The sequence below is a fragment of the Euprymna scolopes genome, unplaced genomic scaffold (genome assembly GCF_053919585.1).
Source record: "Euprymna scolopes isolate OS-2025 unplaced genomic scaffold, ASM5391958v1 sca7, whole genome shotgun sequence".
Taxonomy (NCBI): domain Eukaryota; kingdom Metazoa; phylum Mollusca; class Cephalopoda; order Sepiida; family Sepiolidae; genus Euprymna; species Euprymna scolopes.
In genome coordinates, this window is record NW_027633768.1 from 216,426 (window position 1) to 235,801 (window position 19,376).

General features: G+C 54.5%; 28 non-coding genes across 28 annotated transcripts; all 28 read right to left on the bottom strand.

Moving 5' to 3' along the window:
* Positions 1 to 232: 232 nt before the first annotated feature.
* LOC145275737 (U2 spliceosomal RNA) lies at positions 233 to 433 on the bottom strand. The gene has a single exon (XR_013867512.1). It is a non-coding gene; the product is annotated as a U2 spliceosomal RNA (small nuclear RNA).
* A 357-nt stretch (positions 434 to 790) lies between these two features.
* On the bottom strand, positions 791 to 991 carry LOC145275739 (U2 spliceosomal RNA). The gene has a single exon (XR_013867514.1). It is a non-coding gene; the product is annotated as a U2 spliceosomal RNA (small nuclear RNA).
* Positions 992 to 1,348: 357 nt separating this feature from the next.
* On the bottom strand, positions 1,349 to 1,549 carry LOC145275740 (U2 spliceosomal RNA). Its single transcript, XR_013867515.1, has one exon. It is a non-coding gene; the product is annotated as a U2 spliceosomal RNA (small nuclear RNA).
* Positions 1,550 to 1,906: 357 nt separating this feature from the next.
* On the bottom strand, positions 1,907 to 2,107 carry LOC145275741 (U2 spliceosomal RNA). The gene has a single exon (XR_013867516.1). It is a non-coding gene; the product is annotated as a U2 spliceosomal RNA (small nuclear RNA).
* Positions 2,108 to 2,464: 357 nt separating this feature from the next.
* Positions 2,465 to 2,665, bottom strand: LOC145275743 (U2 spliceosomal RNA). The gene has a single exon (XR_013867517.1). It is a non-coding gene; the product is annotated as a U2 spliceosomal RNA (small nuclear RNA).
* Positions 2,666 to 3,022: 357 nt separating this feature from the next.
* LOC145275744 (U2 spliceosomal RNA) lies at positions 3,023 to 3,223 on the bottom strand. The gene has a single exon (XR_013867518.1). It is a non-coding gene; the product is annotated as a U2 spliceosomal RNA (small nuclear RNA).
* A 357-nt stretch (positions 3,224 to 3,580) lies between these two features.
* Positions 3,581 to 3,781, bottom strand: LOC145275745 (U2 spliceosomal RNA). Its single transcript, XR_013867519.1, has one exon. It is a non-coding gene; the product is annotated as a U2 spliceosomal RNA (small nuclear RNA).
* Positions 3,782 to 4,138: 357 nt separating this feature from the next.
* LOC145275746 (U2 spliceosomal RNA) lies at positions 4,139 to 4,339 on the bottom strand. Its single transcript, XR_013867520.1, has one exon. It is a non-coding gene; the product is annotated as a U2 spliceosomal RNA (small nuclear RNA).
* Positions 4,340 to 4,696: 357 nt separating this feature from the next.
* Positions 4,697 to 4,897, bottom strand: LOC145275747 (U2 spliceosomal RNA). The gene has a single exon (XR_013867521.1). It is a non-coding gene; the product is annotated as a U2 spliceosomal RNA (small nuclear RNA).
* Positions 4,898 to 5,254: 357 nt separating this feature from the next.
* LOC145275748 (U2 spliceosomal RNA) lies at positions 5,255 to 5,455 on the bottom strand. The gene has a single exon (XR_013867522.1). It is a non-coding gene; the product is annotated as a U2 spliceosomal RNA (small nuclear RNA).
* A 357-nt stretch (positions 5,456 to 5,812) lies between these two features.
* LOC145275749 (U2 spliceosomal RNA) lies at positions 5,813 to 6,013 on the bottom strand. Its single transcript, XR_013867523.1, has one exon. It is a non-coding gene; the product is annotated as a U2 spliceosomal RNA (small nuclear RNA).
* Positions 6,014 to 6,370: 357 nt separating this feature from the next.
* LOC145275751 (U2 spliceosomal RNA) lies at positions 6,371 to 6,571 on the bottom strand. The gene has a single exon (XR_013867525.1). It is a non-coding gene; the product is annotated as a U2 spliceosomal RNA (small nuclear RNA).
* A 352-nt stretch (positions 6,572 to 6,923) lies between these two features.
* Positions 6,924 to 7,124, bottom strand: LOC145275752 (U2 spliceosomal RNA). Its single transcript, XR_013867526.1, has one exon. It is a non-coding gene; the product is annotated as a U2 spliceosomal RNA (small nuclear RNA).
* A 357-nt stretch (positions 7,125 to 7,481) lies between these two features.
* Positions 7,482 to 7,682, bottom strand: LOC145275754 (U2 spliceosomal RNA). The gene has a single exon (XR_013867527.1). It is a non-coding gene; the product is annotated as a U2 spliceosomal RNA (small nuclear RNA).
* A 357-nt stretch (positions 7,683 to 8,039) lies between these two features.
* LOC145275755 (U2 spliceosomal RNA) lies at positions 8,040 to 8,240 on the bottom strand. Its single transcript, XR_013867528.1, has one exon. It is a non-coding gene; the product is annotated as a U2 spliceosomal RNA (small nuclear RNA).
* Positions 8,241 to 8,597: 357 nt separating this feature from the next.
* On the bottom strand, positions 8,598 to 8,798 carry LOC145275756 (U2 spliceosomal RNA). The gene has a single exon (XR_013867529.1). It is a non-coding gene; the product is annotated as a U2 spliceosomal RNA (small nuclear RNA).
* Positions 8,799 to 9,157: 359 nt separating this feature from the next.
* On the bottom strand, positions 9,158 to 9,358 carry LOC145275757 (U2 spliceosomal RNA). Its single transcript, XR_013867530.1, has one exon. It is a non-coding gene; the product is annotated as a U2 spliceosomal RNA (small nuclear RNA).
* Positions 9,359 to 9,716: 358 nt separating this feature from the next.
* On the bottom strand, positions 9,717 to 9,917 carry LOC145275758 (U2 spliceosomal RNA). The gene has a single exon (XR_013867531.1). It is a non-coding gene; the product is annotated as a U2 spliceosomal RNA (small nuclear RNA).
* Positions 9,918 to 10,274: 357 nt separating this feature from the next.
* LOC145275759 (U2 spliceosomal RNA) lies at positions 10,275 to 10,475 on the bottom strand. The gene has a single exon (XR_013867532.1). It is a non-coding gene; the product is annotated as a U2 spliceosomal RNA (small nuclear RNA).
* A 357-nt stretch (positions 10,476 to 10,832) lies between these two features.
* Positions 10,833 to 11,033, bottom strand: LOC145275760 (U2 spliceosomal RNA). The gene has a single exon (XR_013867533.1). It is a non-coding gene; the product is annotated as a U2 spliceosomal RNA (small nuclear RNA).
* Positions 11,034 to 11,390: 357 nt separating this feature from the next.
* Positions 11,391 to 11,592, bottom strand: LOC145275514 (U2 spliceosomal RNA). Its single transcript, XR_013867335.1, has one exon. It is a non-coding gene; the product is annotated as a U2 spliceosomal RNA (small nuclear RNA).
* Positions 11,593 to 11,950: 358 nt separating this feature from the next.
* LOC145275761 (U2 spliceosomal RNA) lies at positions 11,951 to 12,151 on the bottom strand. Its single transcript, XR_013867534.1, has one exon. It is a non-coding gene; the product is annotated as a U2 spliceosomal RNA (small nuclear RNA).
* Positions 12,152 to 12,508: 357 nt separating this feature from the next.
* On the bottom strand, positions 12,509 to 12,709 carry LOC145275763 (U2 spliceosomal RNA). Its single transcript, XR_013867536.1, has one exon. It is a non-coding gene; the product is annotated as a U2 spliceosomal RNA (small nuclear RNA).
* A 357-nt stretch (positions 12,710 to 13,066) lies between these two features.
* LOC145275765 (U2 spliceosomal RNA) lies at positions 13,067 to 13,267 on the bottom strand. Its single transcript, XR_013867537.1, has one exon. It is a non-coding gene; the product is annotated as a U2 spliceosomal RNA (small nuclear RNA).
* Positions 13,268 to 13,624: 357 nt separating this feature from the next.
* On the bottom strand, positions 13,625 to 13,825 carry LOC145275766 (U2 spliceosomal RNA). Its single transcript, XR_013867538.1, has one exon. It is a non-coding gene; the product is annotated as a U2 spliceosomal RNA (small nuclear RNA).
* Positions 13,826 to 14,182: 357 nt separating this feature from the next.
* Positions 14,183 to 14,383, bottom strand: LOC145275767 (U2 spliceosomal RNA). Its single transcript, XR_013867539.1, has one exon. It is a non-coding gene; the product is annotated as a U2 spliceosomal RNA (small nuclear RNA).
* Positions 14,384 to 14,740: 357 nt separating this feature from the next.
* LOC145275768 (U2 spliceosomal RNA) lies at positions 14,741 to 14,941 on the bottom strand. Its single transcript, XR_013867540.1, has one exon. It is a non-coding gene; the product is annotated as a U2 spliceosomal RNA (small nuclear RNA).
* Positions 14,942 to 15,298: 357 nt separating this feature from the next.
* Positions 15,299 to 15,499, bottom strand: LOC145275501 (U2 spliceosomal RNA). The gene has a single exon (XR_013867323.1). It is a non-coding gene; the product is annotated as a U2 spliceosomal RNA (small nuclear RNA).
* Between the last annotated feature and the right edge of the window lie 3,877 nt (positions 15,500 to 19,376).

Below are 19,376 nucleotides of genomic sequence, written 5' to 3' on the forward strand. Positions count from 1 at the left end.
AGCGGCCAAGGAGGGCCGCCCGCCCGCCTCCGTCATCCAGCTAATGAGACCAACGAACGGTCCATCCAGCCGAGCGGACCGAACCGAAAGCGAACGAAAGCAAAGCCAGCAACAACTAAGTAAAGGGAAGTAAGGACCAACAAAGTCGTTTAGTTTAGTAGTAAGATCAAAGTAGTAGTCAGTCTGTTTTTGGGATTGCGTTTTCTGACTCTTTCCCGAGCGAGCTGGGGTCAGAATCGGGGCTGTTAACTCCTGGAGGCAGTGCAATACCAGGCCAACCCGTGGAGAAGGGGGAGCAAGCTCCTAACCCTTGACCGAGTTCCAAAAATCAGTTTAATATCGTGATCCCTCCATGCGAGGGACCTATCAGATATTAAGCTGATAAGAACAGATACTACACTTTGATCTTAGCCAGAAGAGGCCGAGAAGCGATAAAGGGGCTCCCTCCGGGGCCGGGGTCGTCAGTGGACCGGTCCGGGCGGCAAAGGTTGCGGGCAGAGCGACAACGACCCCCCTACCCCCGGCCCCTCTCTACTAGTGGAAGCGTCGATCGCAGGCAGCGGCCAAGGAGGGCCGCCCGCCCGCCTCCGTCATCCAGCTAATGAGACCAACGAACGGTCCATCCAGCCGAGCGGACCGAACCGAAAGCGAACGAAAGCAAAGCCAGCAACAACTAAGTAAAGGGAAGTAAGGACCAACAAAGTCGTTTAGTTTAGTAGTAAGATCAAAGTAGTAGTCAGTCTGTTTTTGGGATTGCGTTTTCTGACTCTTTCCCGAGCGAGCTGGGGTCAGAATCGGGGCTGTTAACTCCTGGAGGCAGTGCAATACCAGGCCAACCCGTGGAGAAGGGGGAGCAAGCTCCTAACCCTTGACCGAGTTCCAAAAATCAGTTTAATATCGTGATCCCTCCATGCGAGGGACCTATCAGATATTAAGCTGATAAGAACAGATACTACACTTTGATCTTAGCCAGAAGAGGCCGAGAAGCGATAAAGGGGCTCCCTCCGGGGCCGGGGTCGTCAGTGGACCGGTCCGGGCGGCAAAGGTTGCGGGCAGAGCGACAACGACCCCCCTACCCCCGGCCCCTCTCTACTAGTGGAAGCGTCGATCGCAGGCAGCGGCCAAGGAGGGCCGCCCGCCCGCCTCCGTCATCCAGCTAATGAGACCAACGAACGGTCCATCCAGCCGAGCGGACCGAACCGAAAGCGAACGAAAGCAAAGCCAGCAACAACTAAGTAAAGGGAAGTAAGGACCAACAAAGTCGTTTAGTTTAGTAGTAAGATCAAAGTAGTAGTCAGTCTGTTTTTGGGATTGCGTTTTCTGACTCTTTCCCGAGCGAGCTGGGGTCAGAATCGGGGCTGTTAACTCCTGGAGGCAGTGCAATACCAGGCCAACCCGTGGAGAAGGGGGAGCAAGCTCCTAACCCTTGACCGAGTTCCAAAAATCAGTTTAATATCGTGATCCCTCCATGCGAGGGACCTATCAGATATTAAGCTGATAAGAACAGATACTACACTTTGATCTTAGCCAGAAGAGGCCGAGAAGCGATAAAGGGGCTCCCTCCGGGGCCGGGGTCGTCAGTGGACCGGTCCGGGCGGCAAAGGTTGCGGGCAGAGCGACAACGACCCCCCTACCCCCGGCCCCTCTCTACTAGTGGAAGCGTCGATCGCAGGCAGCGGCCAAGGAGGGCCGCCCGCCCGCCTCCGTCATCCAGCTAATGAGACCAACGAACGGTCCATCCAGCCGAGCGGACCGAACCGAAAGCGAACGAAAGCAAAGCCAGCAACAACTAAGTAAAGGGAAGTAAGGACCAACAAAGTCGTTTAGTTTAGTAGTAAGATCAAAGTAGTAGTCAGTCTGTTTTTGGGATTGCGTTTTCTGACTCTTTCCCGAGCGAGCTGGGGTCAGAATCGGGGCTGTTAACTCCTGGAGGCAGTGCAATACCAGGCCAACCCGTGGAGAAGGGGGAGCAAGCTCCTAACCCTTGACCGAGTTCCAAAAATCAGTTTAATATCGTGATCCCTCCATGCGAGGGACCTATCAGATATTAAGCTGATAAGAACAGATACTACACTTTGATCTTAGCCAGAAGAGGCCGAGAAGCGATAAAGGGGCTCCCTCCGGGGCCGGGGTCGTCAGTGGACCGGTCCGGGCGGCAAAGGTTGCGGGCAGAGCGACAACGACCCCCCTACCCCCGGCCCCTCTCTACTAGTGGAAGCGTCGATCGCAGGCAGCGGCCAAGGAGGGCCGCCCGCCCGCCTCCGTCATCCAGCTAATGAGACCAACGAACGGTCCATCCAGCCGAGCGGACCGAACCGAAAGCGAACGAAAGCAAAGCCAGCAACAACTAAGTAAAGGGAAGTAAGGACCAACAAAGTCGTTTAGTTTAGTAGTAAGATCAAAGTAGTAGTCAGTCTGTTTTTGGGATTGCGTTTTCTGACTCTTTCCCGAGCGAGCTGGGGTCAGAATCGGGGCTGTTAACTCCTGGAGGCAGTGCAATACCAGGCCAACCCGTGGAGAAGGGGGAGCAAGCTCCTAACCCTTGACCGAGTTCCAAAAATCAGTTTAATATCGTGATCCCTCCATGCGAGGGACCTATCAGATATTAAGCTGATAAGAACAGATACTACACTTTGATCTTAGCCAGAAGAGGCCGAGAAGCGATAAAGGGGCTCCCTCCGGGGCCGGGGTCGTCAGTGGACCGGTCCGGGCGGCAAAGGTTGCGGGCAGAGCGACAACGACCCCCCTACCCCCGGCCCCTCTCTACTAGTGGAAGCGTCGATCGCAGGCAGCGGCCAAGGAGGGCCGCCCGCCCGCCTCCGTCATCCAGCTAATGAGACCAACGAACGGTCCATCCAGCCGAGCGGACCGAACCGAAAGCGAACGAAAGCAAAGCCAGCAACAACTAAGTAAAGGGAAGTAAGGACCAACAAAGTCGTTTAGTTTAGTAGTAAGATCAAAGTAGTAGTCAGTCTGTTTTTGGGATTGCGTTTTCTGACTCTTTCCCGAGCGAGCTGGGGTCAGAATCGGGGCTGTTAACTCCTGGAGGCAGTGCAATACCAGGCCAACCCGTGGAGAAGGGGGAGCAAGCTCCTAACCCTTGACCGAGTTCCAAAAATCAGTTTAATATCGTGATCCCTCCATGCGAGGGACCTATCAGATATTAAGCTGATAAGAACAGATACTACACTTTGATCTTAGCCAGAAGAGGCCGAGAAGCGATAAAGGGGCTCCCTCCGGGGCCGGGGTCGTCAGTGGACCGGTCCGGGCGGCAAAGGTTGCGGGCAGAGCGACAACGACCCCCCTACCCCCGGCCCCTCTCTACTAGTGGAAGCGTCGATCGCAGGCAGCGGCCAAGGAGGGCCGCCCGCCCGCCTCCGTCATCCAGCTAATGAGACCAACGAACGGTCCATCCAGCCGAGCGGACCGAACCGAAAGCGAACGAAAGCAAAGCCAGCAACAACTAAGTAAAGGGAAGTAAGGACCAACAAAGTCGTTTAGTTTAGTAGTAAGATCAAAGTAGTAGTCAGTCTGTTTTTGGGATTGCGTTTTCTGACTCTTTCCCGAGCGAGCTGGGGTCAGAATCGGGGCTGTTAACTCCTGGAGGCAGTGCAATACCAGGCCAACCCGTGGAGAAGGGGGAGCAAGCTCCTAACCCTTGACCGAGTTCCAAAAATCAGTTTAATATCGTGATCCCTCCATGCGAGGGACCTATCAGATATTAAGCTGATAAGAACAGATACTACACTTTGATCTTAGCCAGAAGAGGCCGAGAAGCGATAAAGGGGCTCCCTCCGGGGCCGGGGTCGTCAGTGGACCGGTCCGGGCGGCAAAGGTTGCGGGCAGAGCGACAACGACCCCCCTACCCCCGGCCCCTCTCTACTAGTGGAAGCGTCGATCGCAGGCAGCGGCCAAGGAGGGCCGCCCGCCCGCCTCCGTCATCCAGCTAATGAGACCAACGAACGGTCCATCCAGCCGAGCGGACCGAACCGAAAGCGAACGAAAGCAAAGCCAGCAACAACTAAGTAAAGGGAAGTAAGGACCAACAAAGTCGTTTAGTTTAGTAGTAAGATCAAAGTAGTAGTCAGTCTGTTTTTGGGATTGCGTTTTCTGACTCTTTCCCGAGCGAGCTGGGGTCAGAATCGGGGCTGTTAACTCCTGGAGGCAGTGCAATACCAGGCCAACCCGTGGAGAAGGGGGAGCAAGCTCCTAACCCTTGACCGAGTTCCAAAAATCAGTTTAATATCGTGATCCCTCCATGCGAGGGACCTATCAGATATTAAGCTGATAAGAACAGATACTACACTTTGATCTTAGCCAGAAGAGGCCGAGAAGCGATAAAGGGGCTCCCTCCGGGGCCGGGGTCGTCAGTGGACCGGTCCGGGCGGCAAAGGTTGCGGGCAGAGCGACAACGACCCCCCTACCCCCGGCCCCTCTCTACTAGTGGAAGCGTCGATCGCAGGCAGCGGCCAAGGAGGGCCGCCCGCCCGCCTCCGTCATCCAGCTAATGAGACCAACGAACGGTCCATCCAGCCGAGCGGACCGAACCGAAAGCGAACGAAAGCAAAGCCAGCAACAACTAAGTAAAGGGAAGTAAGGACCAACAAAGTCGTTTAGTTTAGTAGTAAGATCAAAGTAGTAGTCAGTCTGTTTTTGGGATTGCGTTTTCTGACTCTTTCCCGAGCGAGCTGGGGTCAGAATCGGGGCTGTTAACTCCTGGAGGCAGTGCAATACCAGGCCAACCCGTGGAGAAGGGGGAGCAAGCTCCTAACCCTTGACCGAGTTCCAAAAATCAGTTTAATATCGTGATCCCTCCATGCGAGGGACCTATCAGATATTAAGCTGATAAGAACAGATACTACACTTTGATCTTAGCCAGAAGAGGCCGAGAAGCGATAAAGGGGCTCCCTCCGGGGCCGGGGTCGTCAGTGGACCGGTCCGGGCGGCAAAGGTTGCGGGCAGAGCGACAACGACCCCCCTACCCCCGGCCCCTCTCTACTAGTGGAAGCGTCGATCGCAGGCAGCGGCCAAGGAGGGCCGCCCGCCCGCCTCCGTCATCCAGCTAATGAGACCAACGAACGGTCCATCCAGCCGAGCGGACCGAACCGAAAGCGAACGAAAGCAAAGCCAGCAACAACTAAGTAAAGGGAAGTAAGGACCAACAAAGTCGTTTAGTTTAGTAGTAAGATCAAAGTAGTAGTCAGTCTGTTTTTGGGATTGCGTTTTCTGACTCTTTCCCGAGCGAGCTGGGGTCAGAATCGGGGCTGTTAACTCCTGGAGGCAGTGCAATACCAGGCCAACCCGTGGAGAAGGGGGAGCAAGCTCCTAACCCTTGACCGAGTTCCAAAAATCAGTTTAATATCGTGATCCCTCCATGCGAGGGACCTATCAGATATTAAGCTGATAAGAACAGATACTACACTTTGATCTTAGCCAGAAGAGGCCGAGAAGCGATAAAGGGGCTCCCTCCGGGGCCGGGGTCGTCAGTGGACCGGTCCGGGCGGCAAAGGTTGCGGGCAGAGCGACAACGACCCCCCTACCCCCGGCCCCTCTCTACTAGTGGAAGCGTCGATCGCAGGCAGCGGCCAAGGAGGGCCGCCCGCCCGCCTCCGTCATCCAGCTAATGAGACCAACGAACGGTCCATCCAGCCGAGCGGACCGAACCGAAAGCGAACGAAAGCAAAGCCAGCAACAACTAAGTAAAGGGAAGTAAGGACCAACAAAGTCGTTTAGTTTAGTAGTAAGATCAAAGTAGTAGTCAGTCTGTTTTTGGGATTGCGTTTTCTGACTCTTTCCCGAGCGAGCTGGGGTCAGAATCGGGGCTGTTAACTCCTGGAGGCAGTGCAATACCAGGCCAACCCGTGGAGAAGGGGGAGCAAGCTCCTAACCCTTGACCGAGTTCCAAAAATCAGTTTAATATCGTGATCCCTCCATGCGAGGGACCTATCAGATATTAAGCTGATAAGAACAGATACTACACTTTGATCTTAGCCAGAAGAGGCCGAGAAGCGATAAAGGGGCTCCCTCCGGGGCCGGGGTCGTCAGTGGACCGGTCCGGGCGGCAAAGGTTGCGGGCAGAGCGACAACGACCCCCCTACCCCCGGCCCCTCTCTACTAGTGGAAGCGTCGATCGCAGGCAGCGGCCAAGGAGGGCCGCCCGCCCGCCTCCGTCATCCAGCTAATGAGACCAACGAACGGTCCATCCAGCCGAGCGGACCGAACCGAAAGCGAACGAAAGCAAAGCCAGCAACAACTAAGTAAAGGGAAGTAAGGACCAACAAAGTCGTTTAGTTTAGTAGTAAGATCAAAGTAGTAGTCAGTCTGTTTTTGGGATTGCGTTTTCTGACTCTTTCCCGAGCGAGCTGGGGTCAGAATCGGGGCTGTTAACTCCTGGAGGCAGTGCAATACCAGGCCAACCCGTGGAGAAGGGGGAGCAAGCTCCTAACCCTTGACCGAGTTCCAAAAATCAGTTTAATATCGTGATCCCTCCATGCGAGGGACCTATCAGATATTAAGCTGATAAGAACAGATACTACACTTTGATCTTAGCCAGAAGAGGCCGAGAAGCGATAAAGGGGCTCCCTCCGGGGCCGGGGTCGTCAGTGGACCGGTCCGGGCGGCAAAGGTTGCGGGCAGAGCGACAACGACCCCCCTACCCCCGGCCCCTCTCTACTAGTGGAAGCGTCCAGGCAGCGGCCAAGGAGGGCCGCCCGCCCGCCTCCGTCATCCAGCTAATGAGACCAACGAACGGTCCATCCAGCCGAGCGGACCGAACCGAAAGCGAACGAAAGCAAAGCCAGCAACAACTAAGTAAAGGGAAGTAAGGACCAACAAAGTCGTTTAGTTTAGTAGTAAGATCAAAGTAGTAGTCAGTCTGTTTTTGGGATTGCGTTTTCTGACTCTTTCCCGAGCGAGCTGGGGTCAGAATCGGGGCTGTTAACTCCTGGAGGCAGTGCAATACCAGGCCAACCCGTGGAGAAGGGGGAGCAAGCTCCTAACCCTTGACCGAGTTCCAAAAATCAGTTTAATATCGTGATCCCTCCATGCGAGGGACCTATCAGATATTAAGCTGATAAGAACAGATACTACACTTTGATCTTAGCCAGAAGAGGCCGAGAAGCGATAAAGGGGCTCCCTCCGGGGCCGGGGTCGTCAGTGGACCGGTCCGGGCGGCAAAGGTTGCGGGCAGAGCGACAACGACCCCCCTACCCCCGGCCCCTCTCTACTAGTGGAAGCGTCGATCGCAGGCAGCGGCCAAGGAGGGCCGCCCGCCCGCCTCCGTCATCCAGCTAATGAGACCAACGAACGGTCCATCCAGCCGAGCGGACCGAACCGAAAGCGAACGAAAGCAAAGCCAGCAACAACTAAGTAAAGGGAAGTAAGGACCAACAAAGTCGTTTAGTTTAGTAGTAAGATCAAAGTAGTAGTCAGTCTGTTTTTGGGATTGCGTTTTCTGACTCTTTCCCGAGCGAGCTGGGGTCAGAATCGGGGCTGTTAACTCCTGGAGGCAGTGCAATACCAGGCCAACCCGTGGAGAAGGGGGAGCAAGCTCCTAACCCTTGACCGAGTTCCAAAAATCAGTTTAATATCGTGATCCCTCCATGCGAGGGACCTATCAGATATTAAGCTGATAAGAACAGATACTACACTTTGATCTTAGCCAGAAGAGGCCGAGAAGCGATAAAGGGGCTCCCTCCGGGGCCGGGGTCGTCAGTGGACCGGTCCGGGCGGCAAAGGTTGCGGGCAGAGCGACAACGACCCCCCTACCCCCGGCCCCTCTCTACTAGTGGAAGCGTCGATCGCAGGCAGCGGCCAAGGAGGGCCGCCCGCCCGCCTCCGTCATCCAGCTAATGAGACCAACGAACGGTCCATCCAGCCGAGCGGACCGAACCGAAAGCGAACGAAAGCAAAGCCAGCAACAACTAAGTAAAGGGAAGTAAGGACCAACAAAGTCGTTTAGTTTAGTAGTAAGATCAAAGTAGTAGTCAGTCTGTTTTTGGGATTGCGTTTTCTGACTCTTTCCCGAGCGAGCTGGGGTCAGAATCGGGGCTGTTAACTCCTGGAGGCAGTGCAATACCAGGCCAACCCGTGGAGAAGGGGGAGCAAGCTCCTAACCCTTGACCGAGTTCCAAAAATCAGTTTAATATCGTGATCCCTCCATGCGAGGGACCTATCAGATATTAAGCTGATAAGAACAGATACTACACTTTGATCTTAGCCAGAAGAGGCCGAGAAGCGATAAAGGGGCTCCCTCCGGGGCCGGGGTCGTCAGTGGACCGGTCCGGGCGGCAAAGGTTGCGGGCAGAGCGACAACGACCCCCCTACCCCCGGCCCCTCTCTACTAGTGGAAGCGTCGATCGCAGGCAGCGGCCAAGGAGGGCCGCCCGCCCGCCTCCGTCATCCAGCTAATGAGACCAACGAACGGTCCATCCAGCCGAGCGGACCGAACCGAAAGCGAACGAAAGCAAAGCCAGCAACAACTAAGTAAAGGGAAGTAAGGACCAACAAAGTCGTTTAGTTTAGTAGTAAGATCAAAGTAGTAGTCAGTCTGTTTTTGGGATTGCGTTTTCTGACTCTTTCCCGAGCGAGCTGGGGTCAGAATCGGGGCTGTTAACTCCTGGAGGCAGTGCAATACCAGGCCAACCCGTGGAGAAGGGGGAGCAAGCTCCTAACCCTTGACCGAGTTCCAAAAATCAGTTTAATATCGTGATCCCTCCATGCGAGGGACCTATCAGATATTAAGCTGATAAGAACAGATACTACACTTTGATCTTAGCCAGAAGAGGCCGAGAAGCGATAAAGGGGCTCCCTCCGGGGCCGGGGTCGTCAGTGGACCGGTCCGGGCGGCAAAGGTTGCGGGCAGAGCGACAACGACCCCCCCTACCCCCGGCCCCTCTCTACTAGTGGAAGCGTCGATCGCAGGCAGCGGCCAAGGAGGGCCGCCCGCCCGCCTCCGTCATCCAGCTAATGAGACCAACGAACGGTCCATCCAGCCGAGCGGACCGAACCGAAAGCGAACGAAAGCAAAGCCAGCAACAACTAAGTAAAGGGAAGTAAGGACCAACAAAGTCGTTTAGTTTAGTAGTAAGATCAAAGTAGTAGTCAGTCTGTTTTTGGGATTGCGTTTTCTGACTCTTTCCCGAGCGAGCTGGGGGTCAGAATCGGGGCTGTTAACTCCTGGAGGCAGTGCAATACCAGGCCAACCCGTGGAGAAGGGGGAGCAAGCTCCTAACCCTTGACCGAGTTCCAAAAATCAGTTTAATATCGTGATCCCTCCATGCGAGGGACCTATCAGATATTAAGCTGATAAGAACAGATACTACACTTTGATCTTAGCCAGAAGAGGCCGAGAAGCGATAAAGGGGCTCCCTCCGGGGCCGGGGTCGTCAGTGGACCGGTCCGGGCGGCAAAGGTTGCGGGCAGAGCGACAACGACCCCCCTACCCCCGGCCCCTCTCTACTAGTGGAAGCGTCGATCGCAGGCAGCGGCCAAGGAGGGCCGCCCGCCCGCCTCCGTCATCCAGCTAATGAGACCAACGAACGGTCCATCCAGCCGAGCGGACCGAACCGAAAGCGAACGAAAGCAAAAGCCAGCAACAACTAAGTAAAGGGAAGTAAGGACCAACAAAGTCGTTTAGTTTAGTAGTAAGATCAAAGTAGTAGTCAGTCTGTTTTTGGGATTGCGTTTTCTGACTCTTTCCCGAGCGAGCTGGGGTCAGAATCGGGGCTGTTAACTCCTGGAGGCAGTGCAATACCAGGCCAACCCGTGGAGAAGGGGGAGCAAGCTCCTAACCCTTGACCGAGTTCCAAAAATCAGTTTAATATCGTGATCCCTCCATGCGAGGGACCTATCAGATATTAAGCTGATAAGAACAGATACTACACTTTGATCTTAGCCAGAAGAGGCCGAGAAGCGATAAAGGGGCTCCCTCCGGGGCCGGGGTCGTCAGTGGACCGGTCCGGGCGGCAAAGGTTGCGGGCAGAGCGACAACGACCCCCCTACCCCCGGCCCCTCTCTACTAGTGGAAGCGTCGATCGCAGGCAGCGGCCAAGGAGGGCCGCCCGCCCGCCTCCGTCATCCAGCTAATGAGACCAACGAACGGTCCATCCAGCCGAGCGGACCGAACCGAAAGCGAACGAAAGCAAAGCCAGCAACAACTAAGTAAAGGGAAGTAAGGACCAACAAAGTCGTTTAGTTTAGTAGTAAGATCAAAGTAGTAGTCAGTCTGTTTTTGGGATTGCGTTTTCTGACTCTTTCCCGAGCGAGCTGGGGTCAGAATCGGGGCTGTTAACTCCTGGAGGCAGTGCAATACCAGGCCAACCCGTGGAGAAGGGGGAGCAAGCTCCTAACCCTTGACCGAGTTCCAAAAATCAGTTTAATATCGTGATCCCTCCATGCGAGGGACCTATCAGATATTAAGCTGATAAGAACAGATACTACACTTTGATCTTAGCCAGAAGAGGCCGAGAAGCGATAAAGGGGCTCCCTCCGGGGCCGGGGTCGTCAGTGGACCGGTCCGGGCGGCAAAGGTTGCGGGCAGAGCGACAACGACCCCCCTACCCCCGGCCCCTCTCTACTAGTGGAAGCGTCGATCGCAGGCAGCGGCCAAGGAGGGCCGCCCGCCCGCCTCCGTCATCCAGCTAATGAGACCAACGAACGGTCCATCCAGCCGAGCGGACCGAACCGAAAGCGAACGAAAGCAAAGCCAGCAACAACTAAGTAAAGGGAAGTAAGGACCAACAAAGTCGTTTAGTTTAGTAGTAAGATCAAAGTAGTAGTCAGTCTGTTTTTGGGATTGCGTTTTCTGACTCTTTCCCGAGCGAGCTGGGGTCAGAATCGGGGCTGTTAACTCCTGGAGGCAGTGCAATACCAGGCCAACCCGTGGAGAAGGGGGAGCAAGCTCCTAACCCTTGACCGAGTTCCAAAAATCAGTTTAATATCGTGATCCCTCCATGCGAGGGACCTATCAGATATTAAGCTGATAAGAACAGATACTACACTTTGATCTTAGCCAGAAGAGGCCGAGAAGCGATAAAGGGGCTCCCTCCGGGGCCGGGGTCGTCAGTGGACCGGTCCGGGCGGCAAAGGTTGCGGGCAGAGCGACAACGACCCCCCTACCCCCGGCCCCTCTCTACTAGTGGAAGCGTCGATCGCAGGCAGCGGCCAAGGAGGGCCGCCCGCCCGCCTCCGTCATCCAGCTAATGAGACCAACGAACGGTCCATCCAGCCGAGCGGACCGAACCGAAAGCGAACGAAAGCAAAGCCAGCAACAACTAAGTAAAGGGAAGTAAGGACCAACAAAGTCGTTTAGTTTAGTAGTAAGATCAAAGTATTAGTCAGTCTGTTTTTGGGATTGCGTTTTCTGACTCTTTCCCGAGCGAGCTGGGGTCAGAATCGGGGCTGTTAACTCCTGGAGGCAGTGCAATACCAGGCCAACCCGTGGAGAAGGGGGAGCAAGCTCCTAACCCTTGACCGAGTTCCAAAAATCAGTTTAATATCGTGATCCCTCCATGCGAGGGACCTATCAGATATTAAGCTGATAAGAACAGATACTACACTTTGATCTTAGCCAGAAGAGGCCCGAGAAGCGATAAAGGGGCTCCCTCCGGGGCCGGGGTCGTCAGTGGACCGGTCCGGGCGGCAAAGGTTGCGGGCAGAGCGACAACGACCCCCCCTACCCCCGGCCCCTCTCTACTAGTGGAAGCGTCGATCGCAGGCAGCGGCCAAGGAGGGCCGCCCGCCCGCCTCCGTCATCCAGCTAATGAGACCAACGAACGGTCCATCCAGCCGAGCGGACCGAACCGAAAGCGAACGAAAGCAAAGCCAGCAACAACTAAGTAAAGGGAAGTAAGGACCAACAAAGTCGTTTAGTTTAGTAGTAAGATCAAAGTAGTAGTCAGTCTGTTTTTGGGATTGCGTTTTCTGACTCTTTCCCGAGCGAGCTGGGGTCAGAATCGGGGCTGTTAACTCCTGGAGGCAGTGCAATACCAGGCCAACCCGTGGAGAAGGGGGAGCAAGCTCCTAACCCTTGACCGAGTTCCAAAAATCAGTTTAATATCGTGATCCCTCCATGCGAGGGACCTATCAGATATTAAGCTGATAAGAACAGATACTACACTTTGATCTTAGCCAGAAGAGGCCGAGAAGCGATAAAGGGGCTCCCTCCGGGGCCGGGGTCGTCAGTGGACCGGTCCGGGCGGCAAAGGTTGCGGGCAGAGCGACAACGACCCCCCTACCCCCGGCCCCTCTCTACTAGTGGAAGCGTCGATCGCAGGCAGCGGCCAAGGAGGGCCGCCCGCCCGCCTCCGTCATCCAGCTAATGAGACCAACGAACGGTCCATCCAGCCGAGCGGACCGAACCGAAAGCGAACGAAAGCAAAGCCAGCAACAACTAAGTAAAGGGAAGTAAGGACCAACAAAGTCGTTTAGTTTAGTAGTAAGATCAAAGTAGTAGTCAGTCTGTTTTTGGGATTGCGTTTTCTGACTCTTTCCCGAGCGAGCTGGGGTCAGAATCGGGGCTGTTAACTCCTGGAGGCAGTGCAATACCAGGCCAACCCGTGGAGAAGGGGGAGCAAGCTCCTAACCCTTGACCGAGTTCCAAAAATCAGTTTAATATCGTGATCCCTCCATGCGAGGGACCTATCAGATATTAAGCTGATAAGAACAGATACTACACTTTGATCTTAGCCAGAAGAGGCCGAGAAGCGATAAAGGGGCTCCCTCCGGGGCCGGGGTCGTCAGTGGACCGGTCCGGGCGGCAAAGGTTGCGGGCAGAGCGACAACGACCCCCCTACCCCCGGCCCCTCTCTACTAGTGGAAGCGTCGATCGCAGGCAGCGGCCAAGGAGGGCCGCCCGCCCGCCTCCGTCATCCAGCTAATGAGACCAACGAACGGTCCATCCAGCCGAGCGGACCGAACCGAAAGCGAACGAAAGCAAAGCCAGCAACAACTAAGTAAAGGGAAGTAAGGACCAACAAAGTCGTTTAGTTTAGTAGTAAGATCAAAGTAGTAGTCAGTCTGTTTTTGGGATTGCGTTTTCTGACTCTTTCCCGAGCGAGCTGGGGTCAGAATCGGGGCTGTTAACTCCTGGAGGCAGTGCAATACCAGGCCAACCCGTGGAGAAGGGGGAGCAAGCTCCTAACCCTTGACCGAGTTCCAAAAATCAGTTTAATATCGTGATCCCTCCATGCGAGGGACCTATCAGATATTAAGCTGATAAGAACAGATACTACACTTTGATCTTAGCCAGAAGAGGCCGAGAAGCGATAAAGGGGCTCCCTCCGGGGCCGGGGTCGTCAGTGGACCGGTCCGGGCGGCAAAGGTTGCGGGCAGAGCGACAACGACCCCCCTACCCCCGGCCCCTCTCTACTAGTGGAAGCGTCGATCGCAGGCAGCGGCCAAGGAGGGCCGCCCGCCCGCCTCCGTCATCCAGCTAATGAGACCAACGAACGGTCCATCCAGCCGAGCGGACCGAACCGAAAGCGAACGAAAGCAAAGCCAGCAACAACTAAGTAAAGGGAAGTAAGGACCAACAAAGTCGTTTAGTTTAGTAGTAAGATCAAAGTAGTAGTCAGTCTGTTTTTGGGATTGCGTTTTCTGACTCTTTCCCGAGCGAGCTGGGGTCAGAATCGGGGCTGTTAACTCCTGGAGGCAGTGCAATACCAGGCCAACCCGTGGAGAAGGGGGAGCAAGCTCCTAACCCTTGACCGAGTTCCAAAAATCAGTTTAATATCGTGATCCCTCCATGCGAGGGACCTATCAGATATTAAGCTGATAAGAACAGATACTACACTTTGATCTTAGCCAGAAGAGGCCGAGAAGCGATAAAGGGGCTCCCTCCGGGGCCGGGGTCGTCAGTGGACCGGTCCGGGCGGCAAAGGTTGCGGGCAGAGCGACAACGACCCCCCTACCCCCGGCCCCTCTCTACTAGTGGAAGCGTCGATCGCAGGCAGCGGCCAAGGAGGGCCGCCCGCCCGCCTCCGTCATCCAGCTAATGAGACCAACGAACGGTCCATCCAGCCGAGCGGACCGAACCGAAAGCGAACGAAAGCAAAGCCAGCAACAACTAAGTAAAGGGAAGTAAGGACCAACAAAGTCGTTTAGTTTAGTAGTAAGATCAAAGTAGTAGTCAGTCTGTTTTTGGGATTGCGTTTTCTGACTCTTTCCCGAGCGAGCTGGGGTCAGAATCGGGGCTGTTAACTCCTGGAGGCAGTGCAATACCAGGCCAACCCGTGGAGAAGGGGGAGCAAGCTCCTAACCCTTGACCGAGTTCCAAAAATCAGTTTAATATCGTGATCCCTCCATGCGAGGGACCTATCAGATATTAAGCTGATAAGAACAGATACTACACTTTGATCTTAGCCAGAAGAGGCCGAGAAGCGATAAAGGGGCTCCCTCCGGGGCCGGGGTCGTCAGTGGACCGGTCCGGGCGGCAAAGGTTGCGGGCAGAGCGACAACGACCCCCCTACCCCCGGCCCCTCTCTACTAGTGGAAGCGTCGATCGCAGGCAGCGGCCAAGGAGGGCCGCCCGCCCGCCTCCGTCATCCAGCTAATGAGACCAACGAACGGTCCATCCAGCCGAGCGGACCGAACCGAAAGCGAACGAAAGCAAAGCCAGCAACAACTAAGTAAAGGGAAGTAAGGACCAACAAAGTCGTTTAGTTTAGTAGTAAGATCAAAGTAGTAGTCAGTCTGTTTTTGGGATTGCGTTTTCTGACTCTTTCCCGAGCGAGCTGGGGTCAGAATCGGGGCTGTTAACTCCTGGAGGCAGTGCAATACCAGGCCAACCCGTGGAGAAGGGGGAGCAAGCTCCTAACCCTTGACCGAGTTCCAAAAATCAGTTTAATATCGTGATCCCTCCATGCGAGGGACCTATCAGATATTAAGCTGATAAGAACAGATACTACACTTTGATCTTAGCCAGAAGAGGCCGAGAAGCGATAAAGGGGCTCCCTCCGGGGCCGGGGTCGTCAGTGGACCGGTCCGGGCGGCAAAGGTTGCGGGCAGAGCGACAACGACCCCCCTACCCCCGGCCCCTCTCTACTAGTGGAAGCGTCGATCGCAGGCAGCGGCCAAGGAGGGCCGCCCGCCCGCCTCCGTCATCCAGCTAATGAGACCAACGAACGGTCCATCCAGCCGAGCGGACCGAACCGAAAGCGAACGAAAGCAAAGCCAGCAACAACTAAGTAAAGGGAAGTAAGGACCAACAAAGTCGTTTAGTTTAGTAGTAAGATCAAAGTAGTAGTCAGTCTGTTTTTGGGATTGCGTTTTCTGACTCTTTCCCGAGCGAGCTGGGGTCAGAATCGGGGCTGTTAACTCCTGGAGGCAGTGCAATACCAGGCCAACCCGTGGAGAAGGGGGAGCAAGCTCCTAACCCTTGACCGAGTTCCAAAAATCAGTTTAATATCGTGATCCCTCCATGCGAGGGACCTATCAGATATTAAGCTGATAAGAACAGATACTACACTTTGATCTTAGCCAGAAGAGGCCGAGAATTTATTTAGTCGTTACGGCCCCGACCTTGGCATTATCTACTGCCAAGGCCTTATTTGGGGTCCGTAACAACTTAGGCACCAGGGCCAAGTAGGGGGGTGTGGGGGAAAAAAGAAATCGGGTCTTTACTAAAGCTAACGCTAGACTTGTACTGAAAGACAAGTTCTTTATTAAAAGACTACACTAGAGAACTATCATTCTACAATTCGCCTTACATTCTTACCAGGACCTATTTAAAACAAAACTAATTCTCCCCAGCTTAACGGGATGGCAGGCGACCTTCATGCATTCTGTAATAATAAAAAAGTGTATTTACATAAAACAAAACAAAAATATATGTACAAACAAAAGTATTTTTTTTTTTTTTTTTTTTTTTTTTTTTTTTTTTTTTTTTTTAAAATAAATGGGGGTGAGATGAAGGGGAGGGGGGCAAGCTAAAATACACCCAAAAAGAAATAAAAAGAAAACAACTTAACAAAATGCCTATGGGGGCGGATTAGTAAGGGACCCTCCCATCCTACTCTCTACTCGTTAGTGGAACGCCCACTGTCTTCCGATCCCCTCCCCGAAGGGAAAGGTGAAAGCAAGCAGGTCGCTCCCTAGTGGGGGAATGGAGGATCTACGGGACAGCAAAAACTGCTGGTGAAAAAATAACTTGTGGAGGGGGTTCGTCGGGAATGGACGGCGTCTTCCAAGATAAAAATGCATAAGGGGCAACAAAGGCCGGGGACAAAACAAACAAGTGGGAGTGGGCATCTTTGGAAGCTCTCCTAGTGCCGAATAAAAATAAATCAGGGACCGGATCGACACACATACATCCCTAGTCTAGGCCCTAATAAAGATACTCATCTTCCACTCGAAGTGGTTACCATTTCCTAACTAACCCTAGCTTCTACCCATGGACAAGAGTAAACTCTTGTTTAACAAATACATTGGGGTGGGTTCCGAGTATAGAAAACACCAACCCCAGCACCCTAGGACCAATTCTAACCAGGGGGAAGCACGAACTCGAAACTGGCTCCTCGTCGGATGCACAAACTAGTGTTGTGCACCCATCTTCTATCAAAGTCGATGCGGGGCAACCTTTCCCAATCGCATCTGATTTTCGTTTTAAGTTGGTGCTTAAAACGAACGACCAGATCCCGATCGGAAACAGACTGCCCCTCATAGACGATGTCTAGACGTGAAACCCACGTCACTAACCTAGCTACGGCTAGTATCGCTAGAAACACCAACCGTTTCTCCCTAGAAAACGGCGGGTCCACATTATCGATCACATACGCTAAATCAAGTGGCACCGACCGCTCGGGGTCGATGCGAGCCGTTACCTCTTCGACATACCTCCAGAGACTCCGCACCCCGCTGCAAAGAAAGAACGCGTGTTCCCTCGTCTCGTCCTCCTCCTCGTCATTGCAGCGGGGGCACGGGGGATAATAAAATTCTCTATCCCGGCAATCTCTGGCAAGTCGGTCGAAAAGTGGCAACGCGTCCCGGACCAGTCTCCACGTTACTGAAAATTCTGAATTATTTAAATGACTGCTGGCAGGCGCCCAACTCCACAGCGAGAGAACCTCCTCCCCCGACAGATGTAGCCGCTCCACCAGCGGATCGTTAGCGGTCCCCACCACTAGATCCCGATACAGCCTCCTCCTAGACCGCGCAAGGTCACTGGACCCCGGCAACGCCCTAAGGGCAGCCCGGCACTCGGTGAAGAAACGCGAATCCCCTGCTGGTCTTCTGCGACCTTCAGCGGCAGGGGCGGATACGAGCTGCGGAAAAGCCTGTTCCACCGCTGGTACCCAGTGCGTCTCCTCTAACAGTGTACGACTCAGGAACGCCAGTCTTTCAGCATGCTTGTGACTTTTCAAGTCCGGCATTCCCAAGCCTCCCTCGCCAAGTTTCTGCGTACAGACCTGTCTACGGACATACGGCTTTCCTCCTTTCCACAGCAGTTTAAAAAGGAGGCGCTCTAAAGCCTTACAGCGGTCCGCAGGCAGGGGAAGAACAGATAAACGGTAAAGGATCAGCGGAAACACGTAAGTGGCGCATGCCTCCGCACGACCCTTCAAGGACAACCTCCTTCGAATCCAAGACACGACCGACGATTCGACCTTCGTCTGTACCTCCGACCAATTCTTGTCCAACTGGAGATCCGGCCCGAACCACACGCCGAGGATCTTAACCGGGCCATCAGTCCAGCCGAACGCACCTGGAAGCGAGTTTACCCCGGTCCAGGCGCTCAACCGCAGGCCGACGGACTTGCTGCGATTGATCACGGCCCCTGTAACAACTTCGTACTCAGCGATCGCCTCTATCACCGCTTCGATGTCGTTACGACAAGCTGCGAAAACGGTGACGTCATCAGCGTACGCGGACACCCTGGCAAATCGGCCGCCAGGTAGAGCAATGCCGCGTAGGACTGGTCTCGCCGCCTCGTCCCTTAATTTGCGAAGGAAGGGCTCCAACGCCAGGACATAGAGCAGAGGCGACAGCGGACAGCCCTGCCGCACCGACCGAGAGACCCCAAAGGACTCCGACAACCTACCGTTGACTTGCACCACTACCGCGGGATCACGATACAGAGCAGAGACCCACTTGCGGAAGTCCGGACCAAAGCCGGCGGTTTCCACAACAGACCTCAGGAACCCATGGTCCACCCTATCGAACGCCTTGGACTGATCCAAATTGATCAGCGCGGCTTCCGTGTCGTCTTCTAAACCCTCTAAGATCAAGCGCACCAGGTGCAAGTTGTTCTGAATTGATCGACCCTTCACAGCGTAATTCTGATCCGGTTCGACCAAGTCACCGATAACAACCTGCATCCGATTTGCAAGAACGCGAGCCAAAATCTTCACGTCTGCGTTAAGCAGAGTGATCGGCCTGTAATCGTCTAGATTCCCCCCTCCAGGTTGGTTCCCCTTCTTCAAAAGCGTGACCACTCCCTTGGTAACCTGTCTCGGGATCGAGCCCGTGACAAACCAGTGGTTAAACACGCCCGTCAGAAGGGGCACAAACATGGGCGACAGCCTCAAGAACAATTCATAGGGCAAACCATCAAGTCCCGGAGATTTGTTGAGGCCTACCTGCTTCAACGCAGTAATGACCTCACGCTCCGTAACCATCCCCTCGCAGCTAGCCGCTCGGTCCGCAGTAAGGCGGGGCGAGCCAGCCAAATAGCCGCCAAACTCCTGGCCGCGGAGTCTGGGTAGTTGGGTGAATCGCTCCTCCAGATGTTGTCGAAACCCGTTGCAGATCTCCCGCGCCGACACGAGAGAGCGCCCTTCCAGGTCTTTCACTTCCCGAATGTACCCATCCGAGCCACGTCTTAAAGCAGCCCCACGCTCAACAGCGTCAACGTTCGCGGCTTCGTTGGAGACTCTTTTTAACCTAGCTCTAACTACCTGACCTGTGTATCGCTCGCTAGCCAAGCGATTCAGGTCCTCCTTTACTAGAGCTAGTTCTAGGGAATCCCCCCCTGCCACCGCCCGGGTCAGTCTATCGTCTAAGTGCCTTTTGGTCCGAGCCCTAACTAACGCGAGGCTTTGGCTATATTGGACACAAAAGCGCCTAATGGTGACCTTAAGCTTAACCCACCAGCTACTCCCGGTAACCGCCCCCACTAACTCCCTCTGGATTAGTGTTGTCAGCCGCTCCCGGAAGTCTTCCGACTCCAACAAGGAGGCGTTCAACTTCCAGTAGCCAGCCAACCTAGGCCTATTACCTAACTTCAAACGGGCCAACACGAGTTTGTGGTCCGAATGACCTAGCCAGTGGAACGTGGGACAAGATAGAAAATCTACGTCGCCCCTTCTAATTAACATCCTGTCCAAGTATGTACTTGGACTGGAGGCCGCACTAGTGTGCCACGTCCACATCTCCCTCCC